Below are 25,229 nucleotides of genomic sequence, written 5' to 3'. Positions count from 1 at the left end.
CGCAAGAGATTCCGTTGCGCGCAACTGAGTCACTTGCGCGCCCCCACTGAACGAGTCAATTTTGATTTCTCAAAAAACAAATTGACTCGTCCGAACAATATCTTCATTGAAGAATTGTTAAGGGTGATGTTATCCGTTTGAATATATTTTGCGTCTTTTTTTCTCCCTTTTTAAACAAGCGTATCGATTTACTTATCCTTTCGTACTCCTTTAGGGCCGGTTTTCAAGCTTGAGAAAGAGGACTCCCGGGCACTCGCATTCTACGTTTACCACCCAAAGATCAACCCCTTTCAAACCACTTTTCTTCGACAACTAATCCTAGTCCAACAATAATGCCAACCATCGAAGAACTTCAATAAGAGATTCTTCGTTTGAGAGAGAAAAAGGCTCAAGAGGCCGAGGAGAGAAGAATTAAGAAAATGGAAAAGGCTGAAAAGAAAAATGCTGAAACCTTAGCCTTGCAAGAAAAGATGGAACAATTATCCATCCAAGAAAAGTCGTTGGAGAAGCTAGTTCTTCGTTCTATAATGGGGAACAAGTACTTTGACGCAGAAAAGTTTGCTCCTCCCCCAGGACTTGCTTTACCGAAAAAGTTCGTAGCTACGGACTTGCCAATATTTAAGGTGACTAATAATCCACAAAATCATTTAATGTGTTTTACTGGCACTATGGCATTAAAGGGAGTTGATCCTAAGCTTTATGCTTTGACTTTCCCTTTATTCTAGACCCAATCGCGAGAGAGTGGTACTATGGGCTAGATCCAAAATTCAAGGCAACATGGGAAGATGTAGTTTCGGCTTTCATTACCTAATATGAGAGTAACGTAGAGTTTAAGTCAACTTTACGTGAACTCAAGATGCTTAAGCAAGACGACGATGAAGGTTTCCTTGCTTTCTATGGTAGATGGCGAGAAAAGGCGGCCCACCTTGCCCAAAGGCCGCCTGAACTTGAGTTAGTACAAAAATTCATTGACAACTGTCATGAAAAGTACAACAAACATCTACGTTACCTTGGTTTAGACACTTTTCAAAAGGTCTATTCTGTGGCTACTAGGATTGAAGATGATCTTGCTAAAGAAAAAGCAAACAAACCTCATCATCATCATCAACCTAAGAATAACTACAAGAAGGGGAATGATAATGCATCATCCTTTATTGACGTATTTGCGACTTCAAGACAATACAATAACACAAATCGATATAATGATCCTAGAAAAAGATGGACAAAAGAAAGAAAATTTACTCCATTTCCTGTAAGCTATAAAGAATTGTTAGAAAAATTAAATGAAAAAGGCTTACTTGCGCCAACAGGGCCAACACCACGCACTCCACCAGAAAGAAGATTTCCTCAATGGGATGGTAATGCTTATTGTGCTTATCATAGAGGCGTTGGACATGATACTGAACGTTGCTATGTCTTAAAGCACAAAATACAAGATTTAGTAGACGATGGGAGAATTCCCACGCCTAAACCTAACAATAATGCATCCCCCTCAGGGTTGTTTCACATCAATGAGGACCATATGGAAAGTGATATGTTCAATCCTTTGGACTATATCACACCTATAGGAGAACCTCTATCCTCAATACTCATAGGGGTAACTAATGAAGTATGTGGACTATGGGACGACGACTTTCAAGACTTATATGTCTCTAAGTATGCCGCCGTCCCACCTCCATCTTGTTTACAAAATGAAACAAATGGAGCGCTTGATTGGGATCATTTCTTGGGGAAGTCGCAAGATTTATTGAATCTCTCCTTGGATGAACAATGTCATCAAGCACAACTCATGGAACATCTTGAAATGGAGGCACATCCAAAGCCTCTAGAAGAAAGTTGGTTTGTGAGTCCTACAACTAACCCAAATGAGATAGATCATTTAACTCGTTCTGGGCGAGTCTACCAAGCACCACCACCAAATGGATCTTCGACCATACAAAATCAAACTCAAGGTTAAATACAAAATCCAATACCACCTCCACTTGAGGTGGAAGATCCATTGGTCAAACAACTTCGCCAATCCAAGGCGAATGTTAGCATTTGGGAACTCCTAAGTACTTCTAAAGAACAAAGGAATTCTCTCATGAACGCTCTAACGGCTTTGTCTGTAAGCACAGACACAACCCCTCAGGATCTCGTTAGCTTGCTTACTAGCGAGAAATCCGACAAATCAATCATTTTCACTAATGATGATTTGCCTTCAAAAGACACTATCCACTACAATGCATTATACTTAACTGTGGGATGCAAGGGATACAATATCCCTCTAACTTTGGTAGACAATGGGTCAGCTGTAAACGTATGCCCATTACGAACGGCAAAATACTTAGGCCTAAATCCAGAAAAAGATTTTCAATCAACAACACAAAGCATTAGGGCCTATGACAATTCGAGAAGGTCGGTGTGTGGAACTGTTAAGCTACCAATTACCACAGGCCCAATTCAAAAGATGGTTGAATTCCATGTTATGGACATAAAACCTACATTTAACCTTTTACTTGGACGTCCTTGGATACATGAGCTTGGTGCAATACCATCCTCACTGCATCAAATGATTAGGTTGAACTATCAAGGGCTTCCTAAGACTATACATGCTTCTCCACTCAAAATAGCAATAAATGATCAATCACTCTTAGAAATAAACCATGATAATGATGAATAGGACATGTGGGGATTCGCCGCGGAGCCAATCTACACAATTGAAATGGAAGAAGACTTTAAAGAACCATTCAAGCTTGATCCATATTCCACTCGGATAGTAAACAACATCTTACTCAAGAGTAGTTACTTTCCTGGGATGCCTTTGGGAATAGGAATGAAGAAATCTCTCTTACTTCCTATCCCAAAGAAAAGCTTCTCCTTTGGATTGGGATATAAACCAACCAAAGAAGAATTGGAGTCTTACGATGCGAAAAACAAAGCACGTAGAGACATTAATAAGAAAGGGATAATCACTTTACTCCCATCCTATCAACAAACCCTTAATAGGCAATTCATTAGGGAGGGAGAAGATTTCCCATGCTATGACTTTCCAGAACCCTTAATTCTGGAAGGAATCAAGAAGCCTCGATTTGAAATATTTCATGATTGCTACTTCTTGGATGACGATCTTAGTATCGTTAAATCAAAACACCCAACTCCAGGGTGCTATGATGGGCAAGCATTTAACTTGCTATTTGGACTAGAGCAAAATCATGTCGCTACAATGACCAATCAAAACGCCATTCAAGATGAAGCTTTTGACCCAACCTCGTTGATCACCCTTTCAAATGAAACTTTTGACCATGGATGGAGGAAATCTTTCAAATGGACCAATCACAAAGGCGATAAGCTGAAAATCGTCACAGGCGAAGGGAAGATGTTTGAAGAATCGGACGATGAATCTATTATAGACTCTAGGGAAGTTGAAAATCTAGGCCTTGTGGCCATTACTGAGTCTTTATTTTCTAGTTCTAAGGACGAAGATCCCAAAAAGGATTCTTCTCTTGATGTACTCTCTTTTGATTTTAATAATATGAGCTCTATTTCCGAGTATATGCCTTCTCTTGAATCTTTTTAATGCTATAACAATCAATCTAATGAAGATGATAACATTAATAAATTGGTTGAACTAATGAATGAACGAGAACAAAAGAACCCTATCGTTGAAGAAACTGAAATAGTTAATATAGGAACTAACGAAAATAAAAGAGAAGTTAAAATTGGCTTAACTTTAAGTCCGGAAGAGCGATCGACCCTCATATCGACGCTCAAAGAATTCGAAGACGTGTTTGCTTGGTCATACAAGGACATGCCTGGAATAGATAGGGAAATTGCGGAACATACCATTCCCTTGAACCCTACCTATAAACCAGTAAAACAAAAACTTCGACGAATGAAACTTGATGTCGCATTAAAAATAAAGGAAGAAGTACAAAAACAGTTGGACGCAGGTTTTATTCGCGTATGTAATTACCCAGAATGGGTAGCGAACATCGTCCCAGTCCCTAAAAAGGATGGACGAGTTCGCATGTGTGTTGACTTTAGGGACCTTAATAAAGCTAGCCCTAAAGACGATTTTCCTCTACCACATATTGATATATTGGTAGATAACACGGCTGAACATGCAATGTTATCCTTTATGGATGGATACGCAGGTTACAACCAAATTTTAATGGCAAAAGAAGATGAAGAAAAGACATGCTTTATTACCCCTTGGGGTACATATTGCTACACAGTCATGCCATTTGGTTTAAAAAATGCAGGAGCTACGTACCAAAGAACGGCTACGAGTCTCTTGGATGATATGATGCACAAAGAAATAAAAGTGTATGTGGATGATATGATCGTAAAGTCTAAAGATAGAATGGGACATATAAAAGCTTTATGCAAATTTTTCACTCGCATAAAAGAATACAAAATGCGATTGAATCCACAAAAATGCGCCTTTGGAGTAACTTCTGGCAAGTTACTCGGATACGTAGTAAGCACACGTGGCATCGAGATCGATCCCTCTAAAATAAAGGCAATTGTTGACATGCGTCCCCCTCAAACAGAAAAAGAAATCAGGGGATTCCTTGGCAAACTACAATACATTAGTCGATTTATCAACAAATTGACTATGACATGTGAGCCAATATTTAAAAAATTGAAAAAAGAGGAGAAACATGAATGGGACGATCAATGCCAAAAGGCCTTTGAGAAAATCAAAGAGTATCTCAAAAGTCCACCAATTTTAGCACCACCAGTACCCAAACTACTTCTTAGGCTATATATTACAGTTACAAACACAGCCACAGGCGCCATGTTAGCACAAGAGGTAGAAAAAGTCGAGCGTGCAATATATTACATAAGTAAAAAATTCATCCAATATGAAACAAAATATAGCACCTTGGAAAAGACAAGCCTAGCAATAGTGTGGGCAACTAAAAAATTACGACATTATATGCTACCACACACTACTCATGTGATTTCTCAACAAAACCCGATAAAGTATTTGTTTGAACAACCACCTATACAAGGAAGGATATCTAAGTGGTTGGTGATGTTGGCCGAATTTGAGTTAAAATATATTCTTGAAAAATCAATAAAAGGAAAAGTAATTTCCGACATTCTGGCACAACATCCAATTCAAACAAGTCGTGCAGAAACTACTCATCTTCCGGATGAAGAGATTCTCATGACACAAGATGACAAATGGGTAATGTACTTCGACGGTGCGTCCAATAAAAAAGGATGTGGCGTAGGAGTGTTACTCATAAGTCCAGAGGGAGCAAATACTCCAATCTCTGATAAACTAGACTTTGAGGTTACCAATAATGCCGCAGAATGTGAAGCGTGCATTATTGGATTAGAAGCAGCAGCTAGCATAGGTGTGCAAAAATTAGAGGTATATGGAGATTCTAGTTTGATTATAAATCATATACTAAAAAAATGGAAAATAAAGAACTCCACAATGATATTATACCAAGCACACCTAGAGCAACTGATCGAGCATTTTGAACATATTGATTTTAAATATTTCCCAAGGGATGACAATCAATTTGCCGATGCGCAAGAAAAATTAGCCTCAATGATCAACATTCCAGATCACTTAAATATGATGCTATTATGCGTTGATAGAAGAGAAGAACCAGCGTATTGCAACGCAATAGAGGAAATAAATGACATCGAAGGAGACAGTTCTGGTATGATCATATCCTCCAATATATTACCCATGGCACATATCCCGAAAATACTTCATCGAAAGACCAACGAGCCTTACGAACACTTGCGGCCCAATATGGTCTATTAAATGGTCAATTATGCAAAAAAGGACCTAATGGTCAAAGTTTATTATGTATAGACCAACCGGAAGCCACACGCCTTATGGAAAATAATCACAAAGGTGTTTGTGGACCTCACATGAATGGTAAAATGCTTTCAAAAATAATTTCACGACAAGGGTACTATTGGTCCACTATGGAACATGATTGCATACAATATGTTAAAAAATGTCCAGAGTGCCAAATGTTCGCTAATTTACAACACCTTCCACCATCCGAACTATACAATATCACTTCCCCTTGGCCTTTTTCAACTTGGGGAATTGACATAATTGGAAAAATCTCTCCAACATGAGCAGGAGGGCATGAGTACGTATTAGTAGCCATCAATTACTTCACTAAGTGGATTGAGGCTGCTTCTTACGTGAATATCACTTCTAAACATGTCGCAAAGTTTCTCGAACGAAACATATTTTGTAGATATGGAGTTCCACATGAACTAATTAGTGATCAGGGATCTCAATTCAAAGCTGAAGTCGAGACCCTCTTTACTCGTTATAAAGTAAAACATCATTACTCATTCCCATACAGACCTCAAATGAATGGAGTTGTAGAGTTGGCAAATAAAAATATAACAGTCATCATTAAGAAAATGGCAGAAAATTATAAAGACTGGCCGAATAAACTACACTTCACATTATGGGGTTATAGAACGTCTATACGAACATCAATAGGAGTAACTCCATACTCCTTAGTTTTCGGAATGGACGCAGTTCAACCAGTCGAACTGGAAATACCGTCCCTACGCTTCGTACTTGAAAGTAAACTACCGGAAGTTGAATGGGTAAGAGCGAGGTATGAAGAGCTTTTATTCCTTGATTAACGACGATTAAGGGCTTTGCATCATGTACAAGTCTACCAAAGGCGCATTGCGCGTCATTTCAATAAAAGAGTCAAACCCAAAAATATAAAATAAGGTGACTTTGTACTAAAGGAGGTTAGGGGTCCACCAACCGATCCAAGAGGGAAATTCAACCCCAATTGGATAGGTCCCTACCGTGTAATTGAAATCCTATCAGGAGGAGCCGTCAGATTAATGGATATCGGAGGAGATGAAATTCGCCAATTAATAAACATTGATCGACTTAAGAAATATTACATATGAAATCCGGATAAACTCGTTCACTCATACAACCAATTTTGATTAGCATTCAATGGAAAGATTCTAAGTGTTATGCAGTTTACCGAATAACACGGTAAAATACATAACACTGGGGGGGGGGGGTAATTTAGAAATAATAAACCAATCTAACCGTTCTAAGTGTTCAAATAATAAACCGTCCTAACTGTTCTAAGTGTTCAAATTTTTTTTCGAACATCACGAAAAAATCTTCACACTTGGGGGGTTATAATACAGAATTTTAAAAAAAAAAAATTTCGCGACATTCGTAGCACAGGTGTCGCGCGCAACTGAATTAGTTGCGCGCGGATGTCACGCGCAACATATTTCGTTGCGCGCGGCAGGCTCGCGCAACTACAGATTTGCGCGCGCCACCTGATGACGAACTGCGAACCTGATTTTTTTTTTTTTTTTTTTTTTTTTTTTTTTTTTTTACGTTTGAATGAAGTTGCGACTTCTACTTGCGGAAAAAAGAGGGTGTTTCTTAAATATAACATATACTCGGAAAATAAAATTAAACTTTGATTTAATTCTTTTTAAACAAGGTTTGATCAATTTTTCATTTAATTTCTATCTAAGAGATTAAAGAAAAATAAAAAAAATACATAATAATAAAAAAAAACATTAGAACTACGCAAAGACCTAATTTCGTAATGCGAATACGTAGGCAATCTTTCTGATTCGGTCATATCAAAATATAAAAATATAAAGCTCATTTTATTTCATTCAAATTTCAAAGAAAAGAGAGACATTGTTGAACTAGATTGTAAACGAAAAAAAAATATAGTAGTGATTACACTTTATTCAATTTAAAACTAATGGCGAAACTTTGTAACACTCTAAGGTTTTACTATGTGCTCAATTGTCACGGACGATGGAGGAGTAGTTTCCATCGCAGTATTTTCAGAAACCTTAGAGCTTTCTCCTACGCTCTTCTTCTTGACCCATACATTGTTCTTCAATTTGGGAATTGGGGTCTTTTCAACCTTTTTTCCCTTTTCCGAAGATTTCGTTAGAGTCCTTTTTCGAGTTTGTTGCGAAGGTTCCTTGATTATCACACCTCGTTGTGCAGGTTTGGAGGGAGCTTTCCTTTTTGTTTCCTTCGAACGCGCCTTAGGAGATGAGAATTCTAATTTTCTTTTCGCCCCTTTGTTTTGGCCACTAGGAGGAGTAATGGTGGCCGAATGCATCAAGGGCTTAGGTTGATTGCGAGCCGTGACGGCTTGATATTGAGATTGAGCCTTGTTTAATTCGCCCTTATCCGCCGCATTCATCCAAGCTTTGTAAAAGGAAGATAATGCAATACTCGCAGTAGGATTTTGTACTACCCATCTAGGAAGACTTGACCAATACTCCATCCAACGAAAATTCGCTCGAGTCTAAAAATCACATCTTTAGGGGCATCATGATCTTGTGGGGGAATAATTTCTTTCATCCCGTATTGTCTCATTACCCTGCAAGGAAAAATATAAGTAGTACTAGATAGGCCTAAAAGCTTAATGTAAGGGCAATTGAGACTATTCCCAACCATACTATTTATGTTCCACCAAGAAATCACAAAACGTATGTTAAGAACCCCATGACAGAAAAACGACGTCCATTCCTCTTCGTTCTTATGCTTATAAAGGATTCGACGTCCAGGGAATGTCCTTACTACATTAGCCTCAAGGTTTTGTGGCTGATTAATAATTCGCAAAACGCTCCATGAGCCAAATCTACAAAAAAAAAAAAAAAAAAATCAGTTTGCGATTTTTACACAAGCAGGTGGCGCGCGCATCAAAACCAGTTGCGCACGCCATCCGCGCGCAGCACGGAAGATTGCGCTGGTCATGCCAGCGCAACTTCGTAACTTGCGCTGATAAATCAAATAAAAAAAACGTACGTATAATAGGAGTGGACTTCCCGTGAAACCGTTTTCGTTAGGGTCTCCTCTACGGCGATTCAAACATAGAACGGTTTCCGCCAAAGCCAAAGGAGCAGGTGAATGACATCCCTCTATTTGCTCTACTATGGACACCATGGAATAATCTCCGTATTCTTTGCCTGTCCTAAGTAAACAATTAACAACAAGACAATAACATAAAGCACGAATTTTAATGAGTTGTTTGGTCATGTTGTCACGGGGGGCGACAAAATGTTCAATAAATTGAATCAAGTTCACGCCTTCTTCAGTTCCAATGTTGGTCATATCATTGTCGGACAAGCCAAAAAATCTTTGGAATATAGGTTTGGGATCCGACAAGGTAGGCGAATAAGTCACAGGGAGAGTATTTGTAGGGAAACCTAGCAAGGCCTCAAACTCACCGGGTAGAGGGACAATTTCGTCCCCTTTAAACAAGAAAAGATGGTGGTTAGAGTCCCAATGGTTGACTGCGGCATGAAGAAAATCAAAGTTAACCACTAGTTGCATATAATTCAATAGAGGGTCTAGGTGGTAAATTTTGAAAGCTAGTTTGTCCTCGGTTGAAAGGGAAGTGACCCATTGCTTCAAACGTTGTTCAAAGGTCTTCACCATTGTTCAAAAAAAAAAGAGAGAATGAGAATTTAGAGTGATTAATTCTTTTTAGTTTCTTATGTAACTAAGCGAATGAATGCGAGATGATCAAAAGCCTACACGAAACCACGTTTAAATAGACCCAAGAGGGGCAAATTTTCGGCAACTCACGTAGTTGCGCGCGTCTCCCCTATCGCAGCATATGAGTTGGGTTTATTTCCGTATTTTGGCTCATATGATGACGGAATCTTCACGAAATCTTAAGACGAATCATACGCTTGCCTTTTAACCCTTTGTTTCCCTTTTCTTGCCTACTTTCTTATTTTCTTTTTATTTCTTTTTTTTTTTATTATTTTCATACTTTCTTATTTTATTTTTATTTTTATTTTATTTTTTTTATTATTTTCCTACTTTCTTATTTTCTTTTTTTTTTATTATTATTTTCCTACTTCCTTCTTTTCTTTTTTTTTTTTTTTTTATTATTTTCTTATTTTTTTTCTCTTTTTTCTTCTTTTTTGTTTTCTTTTCGCCTTCCTTTTTTCAAGTTTTGGTTATTTTTTCGAGGGGGTAAGTCGGGAACCCTTTCGCTCCCTCAAAATTTTTTTGCTTTTAATAATAAAAATAATAATAATAATGTACACATGGAAACAAAAAATATAATAATGATGACATATATACAAATGTGTCATATGTACAACAATGCAAAAAAAAAAAGTATATATATACATCTGTTTCCTAAAATAAATAACAAATATGTGTACAAAAGGAATCAGGGTGCTCGGCGACTACTAGACGGTTGCTGCACATTCTGCAAAATCCAAAACGAAGATTAATACATGAAATGTAATAACATCGTTGAGAAGAAAAGAAATAAAACTTACCGCGATCATCCGATGATCACGGCATGATAAAGTCACGAGGGCTCTTTGATAAGCAGCTCGAAAAGCACGTAAAGTACTCACCATGCCGTTTACGGTTTCCCGCGGAACCTGTTCTAAGAATACAAGGACAGTTAGTAAACAAATGTATATGAAACAAAAAATAATTAGAAATGTTTAAGTACATATACACAAAAGACATACCGACTCAACCGTCTCAGGTACAAACGGTATCCCCTCATCATCCTCCGTTGCTGGAAGGGTCTCACGAATTACCGATCCGACAGCATCGGTATACGTGATCTCTGCTGTAGGAGGCACCCAACCACCTAGCTCGACCCGCTAAAATATACATGACAAAAAACGATAAAAGGGTCAAAGTTCCGAAAAATAAATAGAAACAAGGAAAAGAGAGAGTTAGAGTGCTTACCGGAACAAAAGCCGAAAAAGGAGTCAGCCTGGATGCTATAAAAGCCGGATAAGAAACCTCCGGTAGCACCAGCTGCTCCGCTAGATAACCAAGGATTGCCTGAGCTCGATCCTCTGCAGACAGCAAGTCCGGACGTAAAATCCGGATCGGAGGATCCGCAGGAACCAAAGGCTCCTCGGACGAAAGCTGCCAGAGAACACGCTCGCCTAAAAACCAAGCGTCTGTCCTCTGGAGCACCAAGAGTTCCGGATAGAGGGCCCGGAAACGGCAACGAACCATGCCAGACCGGATAGCCTCAGGGACTCCGACGATCAAACTCCAAGGACGGAGATCGATCTATAAAACACAACCACATGAAAAATAGTCAGAATATAAATAAAATCAAAGCATGCACATGTAGTTGGAATACTCACCGACGCACGAGTCGCCGAAAGGATCCTTTGGCGAAAGTCGATGGCAGAAGTGGCTCGTCTGTTCTTAATCGCGACCAATCGATGGCCGATAGGAAAACGAGCAGCCCCAAGCACCCTGGGGGATAAGAAAGGCACGTACGAGTATCCCCAAGCCTGAAACTGAGAAAAGATAAGCCTAAAAGAAAAAAGCAAAAGTAATAACCGAAAGAAGCTTAAAACACGTACCTTAAGGATACGACCATGCCACGTAAGGGAGATCCGAGGCACCTCAGTAGCTGCCGCGGAATCCATCACCCGGGTCGCCTTGCCCATAGCTGTAAGCATACGGGCATACGACACCTCCGCCTAACTCAGGTCACCTACTTGCCCCAAATCGCTGAGGCAAATAAGTAACCTAATAGCGAAACGCTCTCCTGGATCACTCAAGATGGTGACAGAAAGAACGTAAGCAATGTATATCCAAGCCAGCTGCTCAGGTGTACATTGTCGATCAAACTCATCAGCCGATAACTCGTCGGCAAGAACCGAGTACGGACAAGACTGCGCGTACACGTGAAGGGCCGACGCAAGACGGTCCCCCACAAGGTCGCGTAGTCTCTCGTCTGACCCCTTAACGAACTCTATGACTACGGGCTCGCCTTCGAAAGGAAAACCTGTAATCATGGAGAAATCGAAAGGGGTAACCGTCATCTCTCCCCATGGAAAATGAAAATTATTGGTGGAATCCCACCAAAACTCCAGCAATCCACGGAGGAAAGCTAACGATGCAGGCTGACTCGATAAATCCCGAGGAGCCGCCAGCTGGGAGTCAATCCCGGAAAGTGCTACAATCTCCTTTGCCACCTCGAGCAAACTCTCAAAACGGGCTCGCAGGTCACCAGAGCCGTATAAATGCATGCTAGGCTCACTCTAAATAAAAAAATAAAGAAAAAACAAACGATTATGGTTTAAAAAGGAGAAACAAAGGAAAAGAGAAAGAAACAAAGGCGCGAAAAACTCACGATGCCTCGCCACCCCCTAATCGAAACATGATGGTCTGGGTCCCACTTAAGGACCCTAGGGTCCCAGTTGGGTGAAGCCTCCCAAACCACATCCTCCTGGCGACGTCGATCGGCTGCGACGCGTCGCTCTCGAACCTCCTCTCGAGGACGGGTCACCCTCTTCCGAGGGCGAACCGCCTCGTCCGGACCACATAGGATTTCCTCTGCATCGACAAATGGAGGCGAGTCCATGCTATGATGGATAAAGTTTCTTTAATTAGTTTACTTTATTCCCTAAACTAAACTAATATACGTATTCTAGACCCATTTTGGCAGCATAACGGCTGCCGATAGGGAAAAATACAAAAATCGAATGCCACCCATACTTGGGGGCTACGATACCTGCAGTTAAACTCAGTAAATGGGGGCTTCTAACACCCACAAAGGCCATCCTATACCAGTTTCAACTAAGTATTCAAGGGATTGTATTCCAAAATCTCAAAGAATCAACAACTTCTAGACGAATAACAGTAATATAAACACAATTATCGTCTACCAAACAATCTTGAAGTTCGAATATGGCTAAGTATACACTTCGCGCCAATTTTTCGGATTCAAAATTTTCAAAATATTAATTATGGAAGCAAAACTAGTTCAAATACTACAATTGCTGCATAATTGACAAGTATAACCAAAATGAGCAAACAAAATAACAGAAAATCAAACCAAATTCGAGTAGAATTGCAAAAAACGCACTCACACGAAGAAATGCTCATACAAGGTTTAATACTTAACCATTTTTCATGAAATTTGTTGCAAAACACTCCTCAAAGATAGTATAACAACATGGAACAAACAATTCAAGAATAATGGATCGAATCGAAAACCCCCAAATTCGAAATTTAGGGTTCAACGGTTTGAAAATCGTCCCAATTAAGCCTAAATCAAACGAAAAACAACAGAAAACTTACATTGGATTATGGCAAATATGAATAAAGGACGAAATTTGCTTCCTTTAGCTTCGAAAATCGCAAGAAACCGAGCTCTTTAGAGAGAGAAAGAGGCGAAAATAAATGAAGGAAGGAGAGAGAAAGCGAAATGAAAAATCGCGTTTTGCAATTTTCTTTTTGCTGAACTGAGTGTCGCGCGCAACTGAATCAATTGCGCGTGACAGACCAGCGCAACTCAGAAAGATGCGCGCGCCTGGCCAGCATGACCCACTGAGTTGCGCGCGGATACTGGTCACTAAAATGACTGGAATCTTGATTTTGATCCGTTTGATCATTTTTAACGACTTTTGCTCGTTATTAGACGTAATGGCGCGCAAATTATCAACATCTTTTTAAATTTCTTTGCATATTGTAGTTTGTTTCTTCTTTGTTAGTTTTTTGCATCATTCTTGCATGCACACCGGGCTTTGTGCCTTCCCCAAGCATACGTTTTGAACGTTTTTCGTAAGAGTGCCTTAAGACGTTCAGTGGTGGTGCTTTACGTAAAAGCACCCATAGACAGGTTTGTCATTTTACTGTATTGACGTTACAAATGTCCGGGTTTTCTTCTTTTTTCACGTCCAAAGCAAAAAGGAAGGCGTTTTCATGCAGCATAAAAATGCAAATGGCGTATCGTACGGCGCAAAATTGTACGTCGTAGGTGTTGCGTAAAATTTCACTTCAGCCCAAGCTTTGCGAGATCTACCTCTCGGAACTAAAAGGTAGGGAATTATTGTAGAAGTTAGCTCTCGAGTCGACAGGCGCGCCGAACCATCAGGAACAGGCACTTCTTGAATGTGAGAAAATACGGTAGTTAGTGCGCTTACTAACTTACCGGACAGTTAGGGTGGCAAATCACCCCCTGTATAAAGAAGCGACGAGACGATGTCGCGCCTATGTAGTCACGTGCCCCCAGTCCTGAGACACGTGTACTCATCTTGTGGACAAAACTGCTGAGAGAGTTGCTGACTTTCTTTCCTCTCATTGGATTTGGATATATGCCTCCAGTCCTGAGACATGTATTTCTATCTTGTGGACATCCGGCTCGAATACCGGACCCGGCTCGAATACCGGACCATTTTGGCTCGAATACCGAAAACCCCTTTTCATCTTTTTACTTCGTTAAAGTCAGGTTAAAGTTTCAATGACATATCGAGGGACTTTAGACCAACGATGACACGATTGAGAGGAAATCTTCCCCTTTTATCCTTTTAAAACCGATCTCTTCTCATGACTTGACATCACCCAGAACACCTTTACTTGTAAAAGCGTTCACAATTGCAAAGGATCAATCTAGATTCTTTAGCGCGTTAAGACTAGGGAAAACCTTTTTCTAGCCTTAATAGCTACTTGTTTCAAACACTTAGCGAACCAAGGATTGTTTCGACATCCTTAAACATTACTAAAAGATTCTCTATCCTTAGAGAACTTCGCAGAATGAGTCTCGGATTTATTTCCTTGACTACTTTGATCATCGTCTATTCTAGACTCATCAAAGTGGGGGCTAACTGTACACATCTACTTTTGGCCTCCTGTCCCGACAGGAAGTGCAATGACGATAAATAAAACCATCTTCGTGTTGGATCAAAGTGAAGAATACTTATGGAGAACTAGTTATGCCACAAAACACAAAAGACTAGCCTAAATTAAAGATAAAAGCCAAAACAAAGGTCCAATTAACTGAACCCGATCATAATTAGGCTTAAGCCCGTGCTTAAAACCTAATAATGACGCATTTAGGAGTGCCTAGGTTAAATTTTAGTGCTGCCGCAGAAATAGTCGCGCGCATCTCAAACAGTCGCGCTGGGCTGCCGCGCGCGGGTAATTTAGTTGCGCGCGACACCCAACGTAACCTCCCGAGTTGCACTGCGGAAGATTCAGAATTATATGGAAAATATAAAATCAAATCTTACCATAAAGCCGCGCGCAACTCATCCTGTTGCGCGCGACACCTGCTGCGGCAGAATGCTCGTAACCCTAAACTTAATCATTCCCTATAAATAAGAGCTTAAACCGAGGCTTAAACAGACAGAAAATAACCTAAAAAACTCTGGCGAAATACTTGTGAACTTGCGCAACCTAGCCCCTCTTGTCCTAAACACTCACCCCTTTTGATATTTTGTTACTACGGTGGAGGTTCCCCAACAAGAAGGAGTCCATAAGTATTCTAAACGGAGATCTAGCAAAGAGAAGTGGTAAATTCCCGAGCACTTAGTTGAATCACATTTATTTTCTTGTTTAAAAGAACCTTAATTAATTAATTAGTGTTGTTTGATCACCTTTAAAATAATTAATTAATCAATTCCACATAGTATCTTGCATTAAATAAAGATTAGAATTGAATTAAATAATTGTTTGTTGATCACTTAAGCCAAGGCGAATATTGTTTATTTTCTTGTCCTTTTCACGAATTTGATTAAATAAAGAATAACGACATTACGATGTAATTCCTACGTGAATTGGTACGTGTAAATAAAATCAACTAACACAGTTTTAGGTATCGCGTTGCATATATTGTTTGGTGATGAAATTGTAAAAAAGGAAGAGCTAGTAGAGGCCGCACTAGGGCTAGGATAACGATTCCCCTCTAAAGGGAACGTTATTTTAGTACCCTCGCTCCCGAAATCATTTCTGGTTTATAGACCAATTTGGGCATGGGTATACTTATGATTCGTCCTAATTATTCCATGAACTCCACATGGAAGAAAGGCATGAACGAGGTTTATGAGTTTTTCCTAAAACTCATTGGCGACTCCCTACTTGTTTCTCACAAAAAAAGCGTAATGATAGAATCAATTCTAATTCAAGGTCCCCCAAACAGTCAAGAATTCAAATCCTACTGCACCCTAACAAGTGTAAAGTCCTAGGCTTTTAAAGGGCCATGGGAATTTAGGGAGAGGACCCCTTACGATGGGAACCCCCTCCTTACAGCTAGTATAGCTGCTAGCATGTGTAGGGCATCGCATGCTAGCACGCTAGCAATGCTAGCAGCACCAGCCACACATAAGCGCACCAGTAGCCCGCATCATGTGCGTGGCTTGCTGTGCACATGTGCGGGCTGGTGCGCTGGCCAGTAGGCTGTTTCACGCAAGTGCCCGTTCAGCAGCACCCAGCAGCCCGCATCATAGCGTGGCTTGCTGGGGCAGGCTGGCAGGCCTTGCAGCCAGCAACTCGCATACACGCACAGCGTGGTAGGCCTTGGTGCTGCCAGCCAGCAGGCACGGCCAAGGGGCTAGGCGCTGCGCTAGAAGTGGGACTTCGCTTCCTTCTTCACCGATTCTTTCACACCCTAGAAATTCCTTTCTTTTAAAATACCTGTTTTGCTTTGTTAAAAATTCAAAATAGGAAAATCTAAGACATTACCGCCACCGTGAAAACGGCTAAGGCAACTATCAAAGACACACAGTGGAAGACTACTTTTCAAAAACATTCAAAACGACTCTACTTAAAAAGTCAACTAACGAGAGTAAAGGCAAACCAAAGTAAAACAAAGTCAACCTACAACTTGGAACCATTGTAGGCCCTTATCAAAACCGAACCAATTCAAAACCTTTGCGTTAGTTGCTTGGGTGTGACCCGAAGGGTTCAGTCAAGATTAAGCTGTAATATTAATTATGCATTAATATTACTGATCGGAAGCGGCCTCCACCTAGGCATACCGATCACTTGAACGAACTGAATAATTAGCTTTCTAATAGCTCCGAACCCTCTATCAGAATAATACACTTGTTCGATGGACACCATTCCTTTCAATCTCCCACTTGTCCTTCCGGACAAGTGTGCTTTTAGTGTATAGCCTTTTTCCTATGTCACTTAATGTCTCTTCATGAACTATAAGGTAAGATTATTCTTCAACCTTATTATGTCTAGAAGTGTTTCTCGAAATCCGAGTTTGACTGTCAATGAACAGATGATTTCTAAAATCCATCCGAGCATGGCCATGCATTTTCACAGTCTTGCTCTTCGAGAAGCCTTGTAAACAACAAAGACATGTTCTCTTAGGGGGACATTCCCAGTCTTGTAATGTCAGCTTCTCTTACTAAGAGGACCTAGCCATCCGAGTGTTGCCGTTATAATCTCCATGTACGGCAGACGCTTGACTAACATCAAAACGGACTAGTACTCAAACAAGAGAACTCACAATACTCTTGGTCAAGGAAAGAGGTTCCGATAGCCATAATGAGAAGTATACTTATGACTATTTTTAAATCTCTTATAATATTCTCTTAGGTCGATCCAGTATGGTTTTAAACCAATACCTGTGCAAATGATTTATGACAATCATGTCCTTGTAGCATAAGAAACGGTGTTATAAATCAAACTGCACACTAATCTCAAGCGGTCATTAATCGTCCATCATTTAAATGACCTTGATTAGGGATAATTTTCGTTATAATATTCAATGGTCACTTAATAGGTGTTTCTTTATCCAAGATTGGTCTTGATACCTTATCTTTGAATATTCTCAAAATCGAATGGACTCAATATTTAATTCTAAACCACAATTAAATAGAAACGGAGTGATACAATTGCATGAAATTAAATTACTCAAAAACCTGAATGGTTTATCTTAGTGTCTTACATTAAAATGTTCAAAATTAATTAAAACACTAAACAGGGAAATCAAAGCCAATCTCCAACATGCCTGAATCCCATTGCCTCAACGTGCTTATTGTGCTTCACTTGAGGCAGAGGTTTAGTAAGAGGATCGGCTACATTGTCGTCCGTTCCAACTTTACAATTCTGATTTCACCCTCTGATTTCCAATTCCATATCATGTGAAATTGCCGCTTGACATGTTTGACCTTCTGATGTTCCCTTGTGTCTCTAGCCTCAGCAATAACTCCATTGTTGTCACAATAGAGGACTATTAGACCGTTGATGGAGGGTACAACATCAAGTTCACCAACAAACTTACGAATCCAAACTGCCTCCTTTGCCGCTTCAGCAGCTGCCAAGTATTCGACTTTAGTTGTAGAATCTGCAGTTGTGCTCTGCTTGGCACTCTTCCAACTAAACGCTCCTCCATTTAGACAGAACACATATCTAGACTGTGATTTTTAATCGTCTCTGTCTGTTTAGAAGCTTGCGTCGGTATAACCTTCAACAACTAATTCTTCTGAGCTACCATATACTAGGAATTTGTCCTTGTTCCATTTCAGGTACTTTAGGATATTCTTGGCCGCAGTCCAATGCGGGGTAGGTGACCTCTTTTGGCCTCCAGCATACTGAATCGTGTCAGTACCTTATCGATATAAGTACTCTAACTTAACCCAATCATTCTCTTAGATCTATCCTTATAGATCTTGATTCCTAATATGTAATGAGCCTCTCCCAAGTCTTTCATTGAAAAACATTTTCCAAGCCAGACCTTTACAGACTCTAACATCCGAATGCTATTTCTAATGAGCAATATGTCATCGACATATTAGACTAGGAAGGAGATGTCACTCCCACTGACCTTCTTATAAACACAAGATTCATCTGGATTCTTGATAAAACCAAACTTACTGATGGCTTCATCGAATCCCAGATTCCAAATTCTGCTAGCTTGCTTTAGCCCATAAATGGACTTTTTAAGCTTACATACTTTCCCAGCATTGTTTTGGTCGGCAAAACCTTCAGGCTGTGTCATATACACAGTTTCTTCCATAATTCCATTAAGGAAGGCGGTTTTGACGTCCATATTCCATATTTCATAGTTGTAATATGCAGCAATCGCTAGGAGGATCCAAACGGATTTAACCATTACGATTGGAGAAAAGGTTTCATCGTAATCAATACCATGAATTTGCCTGTAACCTTTTACTACCAGTCTAGCTTTGTAAATGAATACATTTCCATCTTTGTTGGTTTTCAATTTAAAATTCACTTACATCTGATAGGTGTGTAACCTTCGAGTTAGTCAACCAAGTCCCAGACTTGATTTTCAAACATGGAATCCATTTCAAATCTCATGGCCTTTTTCCATTTAGCAGAGTCGGTGCTCGCCATCACCTACTTGTAGGTTGTCGGTTTGTCTCCATCCATTATCAGGATGTCCTAATTCTCGGTTAATACAACACCAAGATACCTATCAGGTGGAGACCTCCGTCTCTACGACCTACGTAGGGTAACGGACTGAGATTTGCATTGTCGGTTTGACTTTGCACATTTTGACTAGCGTCAACAGATGCTGTTTGAGCACTTTGACTGTCAATCTGATTTTGTTGCTCGTTCTCTCGAACTTCATCGAGTTCGATTTTCCTCCCACTTGTCATTTTGGAAAGGTGTTCCTTCTCCAAAAAGACACCATCGCGAGTAACTAACACTTTGTTCTCGGATTTGTTGTAGAAGTAATACCCTTTGGTTTCTTTTGGGTACCCCATAAAGAAAACCTTGTGAGATTTGGGGTGAAGTTTGTCAGAAATTAATTTCTTGACATATGCTTCGCATCCCCATATCTTGAGAAAAGACAACCTTGGAGGTTTCTTCGTCCATAGCTCGTATGGAGTCTTTTCTATAGCTTTTGATGGAGCACGGTTTAGTGTTAGTGCCGCGGTTAGAGGTGTGTGACCCCAGAAAGAGAGAGGAAGATTACTAAGGCCCATTGTTGATCGTACCATGTCAAGCAAGGTTCGATTTCTCCTTTTGGATACTCCGTTTCATTGTGGAGTTCCGGGAGGTGTCAATTCTGAAAGTATACCATTTTCTTTCAGATGGTCATTCAATTCTTGGCTCAAGTATTCACCACCTCGATCCGATCGAAGGGCTTTGATTTTCTTGCCAAGCTGATTTTCAACTTCACTCTGAAATTCTTTGAACTTTTCAAACGATTCAGATTTGTGCGACATAAGGTAGACATATCCATATCTACTATAGTCGTTTGTGAAGGTGGTAAAATATCGATGGCCGTTTCTTGTGGTTGTGCTCATTGGTCCACATACATCGGTGTGTATTAGGCCAAACAAGTCACTTGCATTTCTCCCAACTTGGAGAATGGCTGCTTTATCATCTTGCCTAATAAACATCCTTCGCAACTCTCAAACGATTGTAAATCAAACGAGTCAAGAACACCTTCATGTACAAGTTGCTTGATGCGTTTGATGTTAATGTGGCCAAGATGACAATGCCACAAATACGTCTGATTTGACTCAATGGTCTTAGCTTTCTTGGTGGTATTATTAACATAATAAACTTGTTTGTCTATAGAAAACACACATTTTAGATAAACGTGTCATACCATAAACATATAAGCAAGACTTTTAAAACAATAGTCTTGTGATCAAAACAAAATGACGTCTAACGTCGGAAGATCAATGTATGGCTGATAACAATAACTTTAAACAAGTTCTATGTCAAGACAAACTATGTGGTTACAAGCCTTCCGGAAAGATTGTCATCTTCTTCCGCTTGTATATCCACATCCACTTGGTAAGCCCTTCTCACTTGGTTCCTGAAATAGGAGCATATAGTGAGTCATTAACGGTATCTAATACCTTATGAATTGCTTGTATTCAAGTGTAACTTTATTAAGAAGATACCTGAGGTAGAGATTTCTCTTCCCTTTCCCTCATCTTCCAGGTATATGTTGCATTCTCTCTAATAGTGGCCCTGCCGACTACAGTAGAAGCATCGCATGTTTGCCTTGTTCTTGAACTCCTTCTTCTTTTCCTTTAGAGCAAGCTTGAGTCTATCACTTCCCCAAGGGTCGGCCCATTGAAGCTCATGGACAACCTCCATCAAAGAGAGTTTGTCCCGATTGGCAGTTAGCTGCATCTTCAATGCAATATAGCCCGAGTGGAGAGAACTCAATAGCATGTGAGCCGTTTGCTCATCCTCCACCGGCTTGCCAATGAGCACTAAGTGAGTGAAGAGCATTGTCATTCGAAGCACGTGGGCTCGAAGTGGCATTCTGGGTCTTAGTCTAGCATTGTAGACTTGTGCCCATACCTCTTGCCTCTCCTTGGCGAGGCACCCCTCTTGCGGCGGCTTGATCTTCATGTTGGAGAGCGACCTAGTCACTTCCTCCACGAGACCATCATAGTTGCCTTTGATGCTCTTGGTGACCCTCAAATTGACTATATCCTCTAGAGCTTTGAGGAGTATATCTGGAAAATAGTTGGAGAACTTCCCCTTCCATTGTTCCGGGATGGAGTTTATCATAAGTTGTGAGACTCTTTTGCAATCCCAACTCCATTCCTCATGAGCCTTATCGCTTATAACCCCTTTTGAGTAGAAACTCGGGATGGGTATGTCGAGAATGTGCTCTAGGTAGCAATTTCAGAGGGTCTTTTGGAGTTCTTCTTCCCACTCCTTAAAGTTCACCAAGTTCAAGGAAAATGGTAACTTTTCGGGAAGTTCCGAGCACATTAGGTTGTTGTCGTTGTTAGTTGAAGACATGATTCTACAATTGAAGGAATTTGAAATGAAAAACCATTCATAAACTTAAATAAGATTGAAATCATGCATATTTATCAAACTTATTTAAACATCTTATTCACACATTAAATTGTACCCATTTGGTGAGAATAAGTCGATTCAAAGATCCAAAGAATCAATGAGTAGTTAAGCATGATTTGACTTGTCTTAACACTCAATATCCTAAGGTAAGCAACTTTTTGCTAATGGCTCCAAGCCACTCTTGGTTAGATAAATCGTCGCATATAATGCTCTCTCAACAACTTATCCACTTTGCCACGACATGTTAGGACTCTATCACTCATATCGTTAAGTATAACCAAAACCAACATGCATACCCAGTATGCCTTACGCATCCTAGGAGAAATAGTGATGCCTCGCTTTGGCGTAGCCCATCATTACTCTCAATAGGTCAGTAAGTGTTGTTTTGGAATGGCAAATTTTACTTAATATTTTAGGGACCTAGGATTTCTATGTTGGTTGATTTAAGTGAACTTAATTAATCATCGCAACATTCGAAATCCTAAACATGCATCTAACATATTATTCATATATATAATCATAAATATATATCGAAAACATATGTAAATGATGCATTTAGCAACTAGCATGACCCCTTGAGTCTTCAAGTCTTCAAGGGTCTTCATTTGCAACTTCATGGCTTCGTCTTCTAAGAACCTCCGTCTTCAAGACATAACCAAAATGATGCAAATACGAGTATCTATGATTAGGACTAACCTAAATATTAAGGTACAAAAATACTCAATGGTTTGCAGACCGTATTTAGATTTACTAAAATACATGACGGAACGCTGTCCATATTTTCTATCGTAATCGGGCCCCACTAGTTGCCATTTTATAAAACCTGTGAGAGAATATACATTCCATTCATCCATTCACTATTTGTGAATGGCCCATGTATTTTACAACAATAAACAAGTAACAATGCATAAACACGCGTAAACTAGTAACTAACTTAGGTGGTTAATCCGATTAACGCGCCTAATTAAAACTAGTCAAAGTTGTTTAACCAATTATGTAATTTAGCGCAATTAAAATTGAAGCTCCCACTAAATTCCACATCCATCTTAATTAATCCAATTAATTAAGCTAGTAAACCCAAAATTTTGCTAAAATAAAATTTTGCAAGTCCCGCTCAAAACCGAAACCAAGCCTCCAAAATTTTAATTAAAATTAATAATCATAATTAAAATAATTAAAATAATTAAAACGGCCAAAACGCAAAATATAGCCTAACGCTTTCGTGTGCCTAGCACCAAGCAACAATTCTTGGTTTTCTAGGTACCAAGCTTCGGCTAGTCGCGCACTAACCTCCCTTATGCACCAAGCACCATACATGCTCATGCTCGCACCAGCCACACACGCTTCGCACAACCACACATACGTATAGCAGCGTGCATGGCGAGCACAGCATGCTAGCTGCTGCTGGCTTGCTGGCTGTGGCGCGCCATGTTGCCAGTCAGTAAGCAGCAGTCACGCTTGGCTGCACGCACCAAGCAGCCACGCCTTTGCAGCCACATGCGGGCTGCTGTGCAGCCCAGCTAGCCAAGGGTGGTTTTGCCTTGGTTTACGTGCCAAATCCTTGGGATTTAATCCAAATTTCGCGTGACTTAATTAATTAGTTTCAAATTAATTTTAGAATTAATTTAATGAGAAAAATGAAAATTATAACAAGTCCAACTTAATAAATTCATCCAATTGCACAAAACCAAAATTATTTCCAAGAACTATTCTTTAATAAATTGGTTCAACTTGATGCAATAAAATGAATAGGGAAGTGTAGACACCCAAATGTGTCTCCCCAAAACTAAACCCAGTGATGAATACCTTTCGCGTCGGATGATTATCGAACGAGGTGAAAGTGTGAAAGGTAAAGTGTTGCGGTTGGTTTTTATTAAATTCTTTCTTTCTGTTTTCGAAAACAACTCTATTTTATGAAAACAGCCAATCCAGTTTATTTTGGTCCACAACAAGGGTCCAATAATAGTGTAGTTGGATGGGGCTTGCAAAGAGTTTTCCAACGATATATTATAAGCCCAATTCCGATGAATAATGAGGAAGTTATGGCCAAAATACTAAACTGGGCCCGGTTTGATCTTTACATGCGGCCCAATGATCTAGGGGAGGGCCAAATATTAATTATTGTTCCTAAAGTTATTAGAATTGATTATAGTCTTCTAGAATTCTCTAGAAGGTTCTCTTTAATCCTAATAGAATTAGAATTTATAATTATACTTTGATAAAGTTTTATTTGGAATAAAATATTGTTTTATGAAAGATACGATTTCAGTTTCATACGGACTTTACAAATCAATTTTGATTCATATGTGGACTCCGTGTTGAAAGACCCAGTCGCTTGGCGATAAGGTCGGTTTTGCAGCGACAGCGTGGAGTTTTATTCCTTATCAAATTCTACTTATTTCGGGACTGTTTTCTTATAAATAGGGTCCTGAACCTCCGTTTTTCATGATCTACAATCAATCATCATCTACAATCAATCAATTCTCATCATCTTCAATCAACAATCATCTTTCTCTCTCTAAAGCTAGAAGCTTTCTCTCTCTATTCTTTTTCTAAACCTTCCCTCAAATAAAATTCCGCATTCACGAGATCTAGAAACACCTAGCCAAGTTCGAAGTTGCCTTCGCCCTAGATGTGAAAGGTTATAATTTCTGAGGGTTTGGTCCCTAATCTCTATTTCAATTATTTAATTTGATTGTTTGATTTTATATTTTCCTTGAAGTTACTAACGCGTGTATTTTGTCATTAGAAAGAGATACGAGGCATCCAAGTAATTACTTTAATTGTTTAATTGATCTCATGATATAGAAATCATGTTAAGATTGTTATTTTGGTTCCTAGTATCATGTTAGGATGCTTTCCTTAGTATGATGTTTAGGGTAATGAATAAGTTTCTTATATCAATTATAATATCTATGATGCTTCCTATTCTCTTTCCTAATATAATGTTAGTATCATGTTAGGGATAAAGCTTTGATCTTTATTGCTTAGTGACATGCTAGGATTTATTATTAATATTATTAGTATCATGCCTAGGATCTTGCTATTATATTAAAGCTTTATTATTAACATGATTATAATTATGATTTATTATTATCATGTTGCTTGATGATTATTATTGTTATTTCTTATCACGCCCTCTCGTGCAAGTTTAAAGGGAATCTGTACTTGTAATCACGCTTAATAAGATAATTAATAATCTTGTTTAGGGTTAATATGATTATAATTCAAGTGATCGCTAATAATAGTTTATTTGTGCATTAAGTTCAACCAACATAGATAAACAGGTTTAGGGTTAATCTGTTGTTTGCATGTTAGTCAGAAAGCGCACATGAATACGAGAAGAATGAAGTAGAGGCCTATTTAGGGCAGGTTCAATCTCTTTTAGGTTGGATTTGTACCTTCATCCCCGAACCCTATTTGGTTCAAGACCTTTTGGAGTTGACGATCTCATGGATAGCAAAACTGATAAGAGAAAGGCGTCGTTCCTCCTCAACGATAAGAGAGATACCTCCTCAACGTCGTTTCTCCGACAGGTAGCTCGGTCTCGTAACCTCACGAGCTGGCTACGAAAGGCGTCTATACACCTCGCCATAGCTGTCACCACCTCGCGAGAAAACTGTTAAAGGAATAATGTCAGTGATAATACAGAACAAATACAAAAGCAAGAAAATAAGAT

The sequence above is a fragment of the Chenopodium album genome, chromosome 16 (assembly GCF_948465745.1).
Source record: "Chenopodium album chromosome 16, dcCheAlbu1.1, whole genome shotgun sequence".
NCBI lineage: Eukaryota > Viridiplantae > Streptophyta > Magnoliopsida > Caryophyllales > Amaranthaceae > Chenopodium > Chenopodium album.
This window is presented reverse-complemented; position numbering follows the sequence as displayed.